Source organism: Canis lupus, chromosome 23, assembly GCF_011100685.1.
Source record: "Canis lupus familiaris isolate Mischka breed German Shepherd chromosome 23, alternate assembly UU_Cfam_GSD_1.0, whole genome shotgun sequence".
Classification (NCBI taxonomy): Eukaryota; Metazoa; Chordata; class Mammalia; order Carnivora; family Canidae; genus Canis; species Canis lupus.
In genome coordinates this window covers 6,838,716-6,851,972 of record NC_049244.1, presented here as the reverse complement: position 1 = coordinate 6,851,972, position 13,257 = coordinate 6,838,716, and the positions used below count along the sequence as shown (strand labels likewise).

Here is a 13,257-nt window from a genome sequence, read left to right as displayed (position 1 = left end):
GGTTTGGTCCTTGGGATACATTCTATATTTTTTCTAGGCCGTGAAAGCAGCCCTGGCCGCAGGCTAGCAGCTGACGGTTTGCTGGGACTTTCAGACCCTCTCTAGGCAGGCAGTTAGCTTCTGGGCCCTGGTCTACTTTAGAGCCCCACACCTGTAAGCTGGCAGGTTGATTCTAGTGCTAAGGAAAGGGGGTGGGTCTGCTCTAGTCCTTGACCAGTCTAAGGAGTCTGTAAAAATGCAGTTGTGGTGATTTTATCCTTAGCAACATGGAAATCTAGCATGCATGGTCTTCAGTGTGGAGGTCAGAAGGCACTTCATTTTCAAGTTGCTGTGTGGCCTTGGTTTTCCCTTCAGAAACTTGGAATAGCAGCTTAGCCTTAAGGGATTGTCATTGATACCAAGCCTCACTTACATGATTTATAATGCAAGTCACCTGAGTGCTTCAAGATAGATAAAATACAGGGTTGATCATAAAATTTAAGATGTAGAGATCACCTTACCCATCACACTCCTTACAGTTGAATATCTAATGCCCAGGGAGGAGAAATATACTTGCTCATGGGAGCACAATGGGTGCTATATAATGAGCTTAGATCTCTCCTCTCCCAATCCAGTTTAAAAAACAAAACAAAACAACATAATATTTTCCTCCACCATAGCCCTAACTCTCTGCATACCACCATGCCTGTACAGTGTCATGGGCTGCTCACCTGCTCTGTGCTACCCAAGTAATTCCTAGTGTTGCGAAGGACTGAACCCACACCCTACAATGAGAATATTATATTTATTCATTTTCATTAACCTAATTCAAATCTCGAGTATCCTAAAGTGTAAAAGTATCACCTTTTTGTATATTTTTTATCGAAGGTGTCTTTGATGACATATATATTTGTCTGTTTCCAGATTTTAGGGATGCGCAGAGCAAGTGTGTGTGTGTGTGTGTGTGTGTGTGTGCAAGCGTGCGTGTGTTTTAAGGTGAGGGCTATTTTACAGTAAAATGTACCAATGTTAAGTATTCAGCTTGATGGGTTTTGACAACCATGTAATTGCTTTTTGAGGACAAAGCTGACTATAGATCTAAGTCTTAAGGAGGATGGAGTAACACAATTTGTATCCAAGGGAAGGCAAATAGTTTTCTCAAGGCTTTGTCTGGAGAGGGAGGAAGCCTGACATCTCTATGACCCTGTCCATTGTTCTGAGTTTCTTAAGAGGGGCGGCCCCTGGGTGTGCCGCGCCCAGAAATCCACCGCGCTTGCTTCCTACAGCTTGTGGGCGAGGATGCTCAGGCCAGCGTTACTGAGGTCTCAGAAGCTGCGGGGGCCACACAAAATGCTATTCCTGCCAACCACACAGGCTCTCATTTGTGCTTCCTCACTAACAATCTGGAAGTCACCCTCACCAACGTGGTGAGACACGAGGCTTGTGTAGGGCCCTGTGTGTGGCTCTGGGCTTCAAGTGCTTGGATTTTAATTCCATACTGCTGTGTTTTTAAAGCTTCAGTCTCCGTTTCATGTTTCTCCTGGGTCTCTGTGATTCTAGTGGCCGGTCCCGCAGAGTCTATTCCTGACAATACGGTTGAAGTGGTGTGAATCTGAGTCTTTAACTAGGGCATGCAAGGAGGATCACCTCTCTTACATCCTAATCTGAGCCCCATTCTGCTAGGTTGAGTGGAAATTTCACCTCAGGTATTACTGTGGGCATCTCTCTATCCTGGGGGTTGTGCCAGGGTCCTGGGGTTACTTATAGGGATAAAGCTAAAGGGGGGCTTCTCCAGTCATGAGTCATGGGTCTGCACTGATTAATGCTGAGACACACTCATTGTCCCAGCCTGTTGGGTCTGTTCAAGTTCAGCTTGGAATACCAGAGTCTTCAGTGAGGCTTTCTGGTTGGGTCCTTGTCTCTAGCCTCCCCTTGAGGTCTAGTGACCCCTTCACCCCCACCCTGCCTCAGAGTGCTGTCCCCATGGCTCAGACATTTCCGCCATCATAGATGTGGGACTCATGGGTATTCCCAGCCCCATCCGGCACAGGCTTCTCTCTCTCCACTCCACATCTGGGACACCTAGTGTTTATCAGGGAGCCATTACAGAGGACAGGAGAAGGACAAGCTGCTGACTTCAAGTCCTATCTGTATCCTGCTTGGTAAAAAATACCCTGAGAGGAAGAATTACAAAGGCTACTTGCATGAAACCCAAGGAGATAAAAACAGCCCAAGAAAAACAGATTAATAGCTCAAAAAAAGTATTCTGCCAATGTTTACATTTTCCTGATGGCCTGTTTTGCTTATGATACTCTATGATTTTCTCTCTTCCTCACTGTCCAGAATGTTCTGTACTCCTTTCTTTGTGTGACTTCACTGGTGTGATCAGGATTATCATGGCAGGGGCTTAGTGATTATTTTTACCTGGAAATAGTCACTTCCTGTGCCCAGTTCAGCTGAAAGAACACAACCTCATGGCACTATAATCCCAACGGCGGCTTCTGTCCTCAGTGGCATTACTGCTCAGTGACTCCACTCGTCTTCCCGTGTTTGCAGTAAGATTTTTGAGGAGAGCTGGGTATTGTCTCCTGATGGCGTTTTAACACTGGGATGGGTGTTAATCATAAGGAGAGGTTTGCTCTGATGTATTTGAAAGCAGACTGGAAAAGGTAAAAAGCGCCACTGGCCACTGAATAATTTGGCAGCTTTAGATTTTCATTCTAGGTTGAGCATAGCCCTTGGAGATCATATTCGAAGAGTAAGAGGACACTGCAGCCTGAGGGGGCAGGCGGGGAAAGGCCCTCCCTGTCGTCACCTCCTGCCTTTGCAGTCATTGGAGGGGAGGACGAGTGGGAAAACGCTGCACATAGCACTGCACTCCATATGGGCTGGCACATTCCAGTACTGGTCTGGCTGATTGGATGTCTAAAAGCAAAGAAAATGGGTAAATTGCTTATTTCAAATGGAACTGAGGTTTGGTGGAGTTTTTTCTCATCATGTTCCTTACGAGGACCAGGAAAATCTTGACAATTAAACAAGAGTGAGCAGGTGGGAGGAAGAACTAAAAGTGGAGTGAAGTTTTGACTTTTCTGAACCCTTCAGGTTGAGATTTTGCTGTGGGCTTTGGGCTTTGCAGGCTGGCACATCATCAAGGAGCCACCAGATGGCATGTGAGCAGTATCACCTATGGCCACTCCCAGGTGAGGCAGGTGCTCCTGGAACCTGTCCTTGTCGCCAGGGCACTGTGTTGGTTGGTCCTGAGGAGCCAGCTTGGCTCTAATCAGGGAATGACCTCAGTGTAACAAAGCACAACCATGCATAGGTCTGATCCCTGCTTCCTGACCCTGTACCTGAGGGATCTGTGTTGAATTGGCTTCTGAAAAATGCTTTCCTTGACAATCTGGGTTTGGTATCTTTCTCATTTTCTGCCCTGCGAGGTTTAGTCTCTCAAAATAGGATATTTCTGTCAGACAAGATAAGGATTGTGTTACTGTAACAAGATGTTCTTGCTCCTGGCAATGAAAAGCTTCATGGATAAGCTCTGAGGTGTGTAGTCCTGCCCCAATCCTTAACTAGACTCTGACGGTCAAGGTGAGGGGATGTGGATGGATAGACCCAGATATGGGCTGGAGCTTGGGCAAGGGGCCAGGGAAGGATGAGCTGAGCCTGTGGGGGGTCAGAGGACAGGGCAGTTAAATGGGAAAAGGTTCAGATTCCAGTAACCAAAGGCTGGGGTGCAGCTGTGGGAGGGGCTCATGCACATACTCTGCAAACATGTGAAAGAACACTTTTATACTTTGACAGGGCCCATATTTTATATTTTTATATTTTATATATACTTTGACAGGGCCCATATTTTATATTTTTATATTTTATATATACTTTGACAGGGTCCATATTTTTATATATTTTTATATATGCCTTAAAAGACTAAATAAAAACATCATAAATGTTAGAAGAACCTTGTCAAATTGCTACTTTGAAACGTCCTGATTCATTCTATGGGAGGCTCAGGGAAATCTCTTTCTAGATTAACCAGGACACCTGCTGAGTGGCATCTGCTGGGATGTCCTGATGCTGGTGGGCTAGGCACATGGAGCCAGCTGGGGGCTGTGGCCACACTTGAAGGACAAAGCAATCTGGGTTCATTTCTGCCCAAATCTCCATTGGTGAGAAAGAAAAAGTTTGTTAGGGTTTGAATGTCTGTTCTGGAGATAACTACCTCTTTCTCTCTCTCAACAGCTAACAGCCCCGATTCCTGGCTTAGGGAAGCAATATATGCTTATGGCTACTTTGTCCAAACTTGCCTGGAACTAACTGTCATGAAAAGGAGATAAGATCTCAGGCTGAAATGTTCAAATTGTACAATTTTTTTTCCCTAATAACAGAGTTGTTGACAGTTATGAGGTTTATACTATTTTAACCTCCTAAAATAGCTAAGGGTCAGCCAACATTTTAAAATCATAGTGTTAAATGTGCCCAAGACACACTACTGGTTATGGGTTCAGAAATATGAGTTTTTATACATTGAAGAATATAGATTTGTTATAAAAGGAATTCTGTTTATATGATGATAATGTGTTTTTATCCCTGCATACTACAAAACCTTAGAAACATTTAGATTTGAAAGGTGTTGCTGGGGTACACATGTCTGTGTGTGTGTCTAAAGGAGTCTAAAGTTTTGGGTCTTAGAATGTTTACTTTTCTAGAGCAGTTTTTGTTTGGGGGGGCCAGCTCCCAGGATTGGTTGAAAGTTTCTCAGAATCTTCTAGAATGCTTCTAATCTATAGGAAAAGGCATAGCTTCTTCTAGGTTAGGGAGAGTTAGGCCAGGTCAAATTCATAGGAGGAATGTGTGCATATTATCCTACCTAGAGCCATGCCTTTTTTACAGCTGTTGCCAGCACCATCCTGCCTTCCCTTTCACAAGAAGAAGAGAAACATGATCCTTAACTTTAGCTTCATGGGTGCCCATGGTTGTCTATGAATTGACTAGTCTTGACAACATTGACTGAATTTTGGGGGGAGAGAAGCATGGTGAGTGCATCAGTCAGCTATCACGTGTAACAAGCAACCACAAACAAATCTCAGTGGCATAGAAAAAAAAAAGCATTTATTAGGCTCATGCATCTGTGGGTCAGTTATATGCCTTTGTTGATCTCAGGCTGACTTGTTTATGCATCACGAGTTGGCTGGAGGTTGTCTGATCAAAGTGGGGCATGGCTGAGCCATTTGGCTTTGCCTGTGAGGACTGGGGAAGCTCCAGTTCTCACTCAAGTTTGTGGGTCTCAGGCAGTGTGTCTCATCCTCTCTAGACCAACAGCCCACCCATGTCTTTGTCATGCAAAGGCAGAAGTTCCAGAGGGAGGCCCCCCCCCCCAAAAAAAAGCTAGCTTTGTGTCTCATCTCCTAAGATCCCATTGGTGAAAGCAAGTTTTATAGCTCATCTCAAAGTTAAGGGATGGAGAAATGCACTCACTCACGCATACATGGGAAAACTGGGAAAGGGTGTGGATATAGCAAGGTGTAAAAAATTGGCCCCCAAAATGTAATCTACTATATTGTGTATGAGGCGCTTCTCAGTATTGCATAGAAAGCATCACTGGTCCCGCGTCACCCTAAGCATAGCCTCAATTTTAAAGGGATTCTTTTCTTTACCTTCCTCTGTAACTTTTTACAGCCCTCCTCTGCTCAGTCCTCAATTACATCTTAAATGTGTCCACATTTGCCTAGGTAGCCAGTCTCTCATGTTTGTTTCCCCAAGCTCTACCCTTGTTTTGTGTGGAATGCAGGTTCTGCTTCCTCTAAGCAGCTCCCCCCAAAGACAGACCTCCCCTTCAGAACTTATATTATCACCGCCCTTTGTGGCTGCTGCTCTGGGCTTGTAGCCCCTGGAGGGATGCACAGATCTACTGCACCTCTAAATTCCCAACATCCCACCTGCACGCTGCCCAGCATGCAGCAGGTATGTTCAGTAAGTTTTCTTTTTGACTAGGAGCTGGGAGTGGAAAAGGAAGGAGAAAGAAAAGCTGGGAGGAGCCAGAGCTTCTGCCTCATTCAGCTGTCAGGGCTCTCTCTACTCCTTCACTCTCAGGCTGGAGTTAGAATACAGCTGAGACAGAGTAAATAACTGGATCAGTCCCAGAACACCCTCAGATCGCTCAGGCTTCGTCTTCAACACCTGATTCTCATTGATTTTCCTCTATTCGTTCACTCAGGATTGATTAGGCGATAGCACAATCTGCTCGTATCAGCTGGGTAATAAAATAAGCGCTTATGAGTTGTGAAACCATCTTCTCATAGCCTGGATCCCACCCTCTAGGTCTTATCTGAGGAGGACTGTTCTTGTGACTCCCTCTCCAGGGATGCCTTTATATGTTAAATCAAGGTCCAATTCCAATTCACCCTCTTCATGAACCCTAAATTCTAGTTGGAGAGCTCAAGTAAAATCCTGGCTCCAGCACTCCAAGGAAATCACTTCATTGCTTTGACTCTTAGATTCTTCATCTGTAAAGCGAAACAAATGTTTAGAGGCTTAAGTGAGATGATGTGCAAAGTGTTTAAGACAGGCATCAAACACACTGTACTTGGAAAAAAAAAACCCACACCACATCCTTTTATTATGAAGATTTTAGATATGGAACATTTCACAGAAAGAAACACACTTACATATACCCAGGACATAGCCTTAACAATTAGTAGCTTTTGCCAACCTTGTTTCATCTGTCCTCCCATTTTTTTTTATTATAGTGTAGAATTTTAAGGCAAATTCCAAAGTCATATCATTTTACCCCTAAATACATGTAGCAGCCTTTTGATAAGCATTCCCATATCCTTTATATTTTCCATCCTCCATGGATCTTTGGGTTCCTAAAGCCCTCTGATTTCTACTCAGTATATTTCATAGCCAACCACCTGACTTTGCCATGCTTTTCCATTTGTTTCCCAAGGGAAATTGCAAACAAGAGATGAAGGATTTTGTTTTGCTTTGCCTCTGTGTTCAGCTACATATCTATTGTAACAATAATCATGGAGCACAAGACACTGTATTTAAACACAAAATAAACGAGAGTGGGCACCACAGCAGGTGTCGCTGACGCATGGTGAGGATCAAATGGTTGAATCTGCACTTGGAGAATGAACAAGATTAGCTGTGAATTATGTCAGCAGGGTTGGGCTGTTTAATCAGCTCGCTTAGCCCTCAATTGTTGGTTGCTAGCTGAGATAGCGCTACAATGTAATATAAGAGAGGAACTGGAATCCTAGGGCGTATGAATTCTGTCTCAGAGGTAAAATAATATAATTCATTCAGGGTAATAAGCTGATAGAGGTCAGGCTGGTGTAGGCACTTGAATCTTTTGCTTTGGATTTACTTCTGTGCTCTTTGGAGTTTGGGCATTCTCAGAGGAGTCTTACAAGCTAACTGAGGTCATGATGTAGGGGAAGCTCTGGGCTTCATCTCTGCTATATGTTCCCCATAATATTTCCTCTGAAGAGAAAAAGGGTTTCATGTCGAGCAGGAGTTTCCAAATCACTGCTCCACAGGGTCTTGCACATTTCTTAAGATGGTCAGTAGTAGCAGATAATCTCCAAAACCCATTCTGCAATTTGATAAAGTGAGAAGTGGGGCTTAACACATTCCCTGTTGTTTACAGTATCATAGAAACACATCTAGGAGAGGTAAGCAGAAATGTGTCCCTGGCAGAAAAATTTAGCAGTGTTGTTTTTTTAACATTGAGAGAAATACCATATGACCCCAGTTCAACATTTCTAACCTCTCTGAGTCTCAGTTTCTGCATCTGTAAAATGTGGATTATCACTAGCAGGGTAGGACACTGCACAACATCCTCTTGGACCTCCTGGTATCAGCACACCTCTGGTGGACAGTTCCACAGACTTGGTCAAGAGTCCCCAGGAACGCATTAGAGAGCATAACTCAAGATGCCTCTCCGTTTTGCTGTCCCTGGGATTCCTCTGAAGCTGTGGGAGGCTGCCCAACTTTATGAAGACATCATCCAAAAAATCTGAGGAGTTAATGTCCTTGGGATGACTCTCAAGTAAAGGAGAATGGGAACCAGCTATTAATTCCTTGGTCCCTTCCATCTTCTGGCACAATTAATTTTGAGATGTGCTCTATGCAGTTCTGTAGTGTCCACAGTGAGATTGCATCCCAGCTGCCCACAATGGTAATTAATTCAGTAACTCATCTTTTATTGATGTCACTGTCCATCAGCCAAAGACCACAGGATCCCATCCAAAGTTGATTAGTTTGCTGTAACAGAGAGAATACATACCATGGGCAACTGTGAGAGAGTTAAGGAGGTTTTAGTGTATAAGGGTGTGGACTTGTGTTGGATGATTTTGAAAAGGATTTTAAGAAGTGAGTTGTTGCCCACCCCTTCCCGAATTGAGTGCTAAGTTGGGATCTCAGGGCAATTTGATGACTGGGTATTTTAATAATTTTAATCTAAGAGGCAGGACTAACAAATCAGAGCTTCGATTGTTGTTCACAAAGAAGGAAGACTCGCTTACGCCAGAAAAAGGGGATATTTGATTATTTTTGTGGTCACACAGTGTCCTTATCTTTGTGTTCAGTCATAATTATGGAGTGGTCTTGCTTTTATCTTGACCTACCATGAGTGGCCTTATCTGATTCTTTTTGAGAGTCTATGGAAGTTTTTTTTTTTGCTATCAGCAACCAGTTGCCAGCATTCAGTCCTGTTATCCTGCCTGTATTGGTTTTACTTCCTTTCCTGTTTCTCCTCACCCCTCACTGTGCTTCCTGGGATCACTCCTCTAATAAACTGGCTGCAGCCCCATCTCAGCTTTGCCCTCCTGGGGACCCAAAGCAACACAAGACTCTTTAAAGTAACTGGACTTGGGTTCCTGGAATATCTTTAAAAATCAAGAGGCCTGGCTTCTAGAATCTTAAGGCTTTAAAAAAAAATACTACAGTAACTGTTACATTATGGGAATCTAGACACAGTTATTTCCTCCTTACCTCAGAAATATTCATTTACTAATGAAGGGCATATAAATTAAAAAAAAGTGAAACATAACCACAGGAATATTTCGCAGTCCTTCCCAATTTCTGTCACCTGCTATCATTGTTATCAGGAAGGAGTCCTCCTGTCATTATGACCTTCAGCCTTAATTCACAGACATTTGACCAGGAGGTTCCCTCCCACTTTTCCCCACTGAATTCTTAACATTCTGTGATATTCATTTGCAGCTGTAGATGTTGATGTTGGACCATCCCCCATGTCCTGCATGTACACATGAGCCACTAATCCCAGTCACAACACAGCCTATTCCTCCACTGGGAGGAAGGCCAGATGCACGCAAAGCAATAGAAAGGGCAGCTATTCAGTGTGTGAGATTATTATTATACATTTTTATAATGAATAGACTTACTTTTTAGTATAGCTCTAGATTTACAGAATAATTAAGCAAGTAGTATACAGAGTTCCATATACTCATTGTTCAACCCTTTTCCCCACCCTTATCTGGAACACACAGTTCTTGTGTTAGTGTAGCCCATTTGTTACAATCAATGAGCCAATATTGATACATTACTATTAACTATATATATATACTATTAACTATAATCAATAGTTACATTAAGGTTCACTCTTTGTGTCCTATTGTCCTATGGGCTTTGACAAATACATAAAGACATATACCCACCATTACAGTTTCATACAGAATGGTTTCACCATCCTAAATATTGCCTGTGCTTCATCTATTCACACCTACCCTCCCTTCTCCCCTTTCTAAAACCCCTTTGCTCTGTTGTGATGAATGGATTATGAAAGGCAGGACACTAATCTATGACCCTGGAATATTTAACTAGAGTGACTTTGCTTCTTGACCTCTGTTTTGTCAGGAAGGCCAGGCAGGCTCTCTCTATCTATGGCCATCCTGCAGGGCTGTTCAGAGAGTCATCCTGAAGGAAACAATGTGCGCAAAGTGCCCCACACATGGTAAGAGGCTTGGTACAGGTTATCTCTCGCTCCTTCCTCCTTTGTGGCTTAGCTGAGGCTTGACAGTTGGAGAGAAGGGTGAGGCAGCTGTAGACCACCAGGTAATTGCATATTCTTATGATAACTCTTTTCTCTGCCTACATCCCAAGGGGATGAATAACTGGCTTCTCTGGCCCCAGGCAAGAGAGAGATCTGGTGGGAAATTTAATTTTCTTTGTGAGTTTAAAAGAGTCAGAGACCAGGACTTTCATTAATCACCACGAGAACCTTCTGCTGCCCTATTGTTTATGAGCGTCACTTGCTCTGAATTGTCTTCTTGGGGCCAGCCATTCAGAACAGCCTGAATTAACCCCTCAAGATTGGTTCTGACCCACTCTGACACCACCTGCTGAAGGCTGGTTCCCTCCAGCAAGCCCTCACCCACCCCCTGTCACCTTCAGTCTTCCCTGACATTGGAATACTTCTTCCCTGATGCAGAGTCAGTCTTTTGTGACAGGATTTCACAATACAGACGTTTCTCTCTAGCACAAACTTTCATAATGCAGATTGGAAATTATATGATAGATTACTGAGAAAGCTTGGTTTGCAATGTGGAGAGAGATAGTGGTTCTAACATGGTACTTGCTCCATGAATATAGGAAAAAGTTGTTGCCCACAACTCTGTACTTTGTTATGGTGGCTCTGTACTTGGTTTATCCTAGCAGTGATGTATTGGTCAGGGTCCCGCAGAAAACAGATGACACATACAAATATAATTTAGGACTGCTTAATGAGAAGGTGCATGTTTGCAAAAGTGTAGATCAGGTGAAAAGCACCAGGAAGGGATGGTGAGGCACTGAAGAACTCAAATCAGTGGGAAGCCATGATGGGCAAGGGGTGGGAGTGGTAATGGGAATGTGGCAAGCAAGACCTGTAGCTGTCAGAGAGAGGCTGTTTGAAAGGAGCTTGGGTAGAAAAATGCAGACATTTGTTAAAGTGTTGTCTAGCTGGAAGAGAGCAGGAATAAACATTGTAACTTCTCTCCCCTGCCCTTAAGTTACTTGGTGGCATCTCCATTTTCCAACAGAAGCTAGAGGGAAAAAAAGCCTGGGTGATGCTTTCCACCAAGGTCAGCCATCTGGGGTCAGGGGCAGGGCAGGAAAATGTGGACAAGAGCTGGGGTGCAGCAAGTGGAGAGTATCCAGCATAAATGGATTATAAGCAGGATAAAAGTGATAAGAATGTGTTAGGAGACCAGGGCTACTAAATGAACTAGTGGTGAAAAGAAAACATGGGCAATAATGTTGCCCAACAGCCATGTGAAATAAATATCTACTAAATGAGCTCAATGGTGTTTGATTTTGCAACTATAACTACAAAGAAAAACTGTTATTTAAAATATCTACAGGAAAAAAAACCTCATGAATTGAAAATTCTCTTAGCCCAAAATTCTCATAGCCCATGGTGTATGATCCTTTTCACCACCTCCACCGGTACAGTCACAAAGGTAAGGAGTATATTTTTATCATAGTAAAAAACAAATAACATACATTTACTCTCTTAACAATTTTTATGTGTGCAGTACAGTATAGTTAACTATATGCATATTGTTGTACACCAAATCTGTAGAAATTTTCCATCTAGCATGACTGAATCTTTATACTATTAAGCAACAACTCCCCATTTCTCTCTCTGTAGCCTCTAACAACCACTATTCTGCTCTCTCAGAATTTGACTATTCTAGATACTTCATATAAGTGGAATCATATCATATTTGTCTTTTTGTGATTAGCTTATTTCACTTAGCCTAATGACCTCAAGGCTCATATCTGTGTTATAGTGTATACAATCTAGGAAAGAGATAATTTTACTTGATTTCTTTCCAATATGGATAGATGTTATTTCTTTTTCTTACCTAGCTGATATATCTAGGATTTCTAGTATTATGTTGAATGAAAGTGGCAAGGGTCAGCACCCTTACTTTGTTCCTGATCTTAGAGGAAAATTTTTTAGTTTTTCAACATTGCATGTAGTGTTAGCTGTGGGATTTTCATATGTAGCATTTATTATGTTGGGGTAATTTTCTTCTTTTCCTAGGTTGTTGGGTGTTTTTATCATAAAAAAGTGTTGAATTTTGTCAAATGCTTTTTCTGCATAATTGTGATGATCTTGTGATTTTTGCCCTTCATTTATTAATGTGGTGTATTACACTCATTGTTTTGTATATGTTGAACCGTACCTGAATCCCAGAGATAAATTCCAGTTGGTCATGGTGTGTGATCCTTTAAAGTGCTGTTAATTTTAGTTTGCTAGGATTTTGTTGAGGACTTATGCACCAATATTCATCAGGGATATGGGTAGTAGTATATTTCCCCCCCTGTATCTTTGTTTGGCTTTGGTTATCAGGGTAATGCTGGCCTCATAAAATGAGTTTAGAAGTATGCCATCTTCAATTTTTAAAAAGAGTCTGAGAAAAATTTTAATATAGGCATTTACTGCTATACATTTCTCTCTTAGAACTGCTTTTGTTGTATTCTATTAGTGTTGGTATGTTGTGCTTTTTTTTTTTTTTGTCTTGGATATTTTCCAATTTCCTTTGTGATTTCTTCCTTAACCCATTTGTTTTTCAAGAATGTGTTGTTTAACCTCCATGTATTTGTGAAATTTCCAGTTTTCCTACTGCTATTCATTTCTTGTTTCATTCCATTGTGGTTGGAAAGATACTTGGTACGATTTCAATCCTACATTTGTTAAGACTTGTTTTTTGGCCCAACATGTGATCTCTCTGGAGACTATTCCATGTGCACTTGAGAGGAATGTGGTGCTGCTGGTGCATATTGTGTTCTCTTTATACCTGTAGATCCAATTAGTATTGTTCAAGTCATTTATTTCCTTACCGATCTTCTCTAATGGTTGTTCTATCCATTATTGAAGGTGGGATGCTAAAATTTCCTACTGAAGAAAATACTGGTTTCCTTCATGTATTTGTGACCTATGATTTATGTGCATTCATATTTATAATTGCTGTTTTCCTAGTCCCTTGATCCTTTTATCACTGTATAATGTCCTTTGTCTCTTGTGACTTTTTTGACTTAAAGTCTATTTAGTCTGATGTAAGTATGGCCTCTGCTCTCTTCTGGTTCCATTTGCACAAGAAACCTTTTTCCATCTTTTCATTTCAGCCTGTGTGTCTTTACATCTAATGTGAGTCTCTTGAAGATGGCATATAGTTTTATCTTATTTGTTTGTTTACTTCTATTTCTTTTGATTGGGTACTTTAATCCATTCACATTTAAAAAAAAAGATTTTATTTATTT

General features: G+C 42.0%; 1 pseudogene; it reads left to right on the top strand.

Annotated features, from left to right (window-relative positions):
- The window catches only part of LOC100685633, a 41,603-nt pseudogene that overhangs the window by 16,523 nt on the left and 11,823 nt on the right, over window positions 1–13,257 (top strand).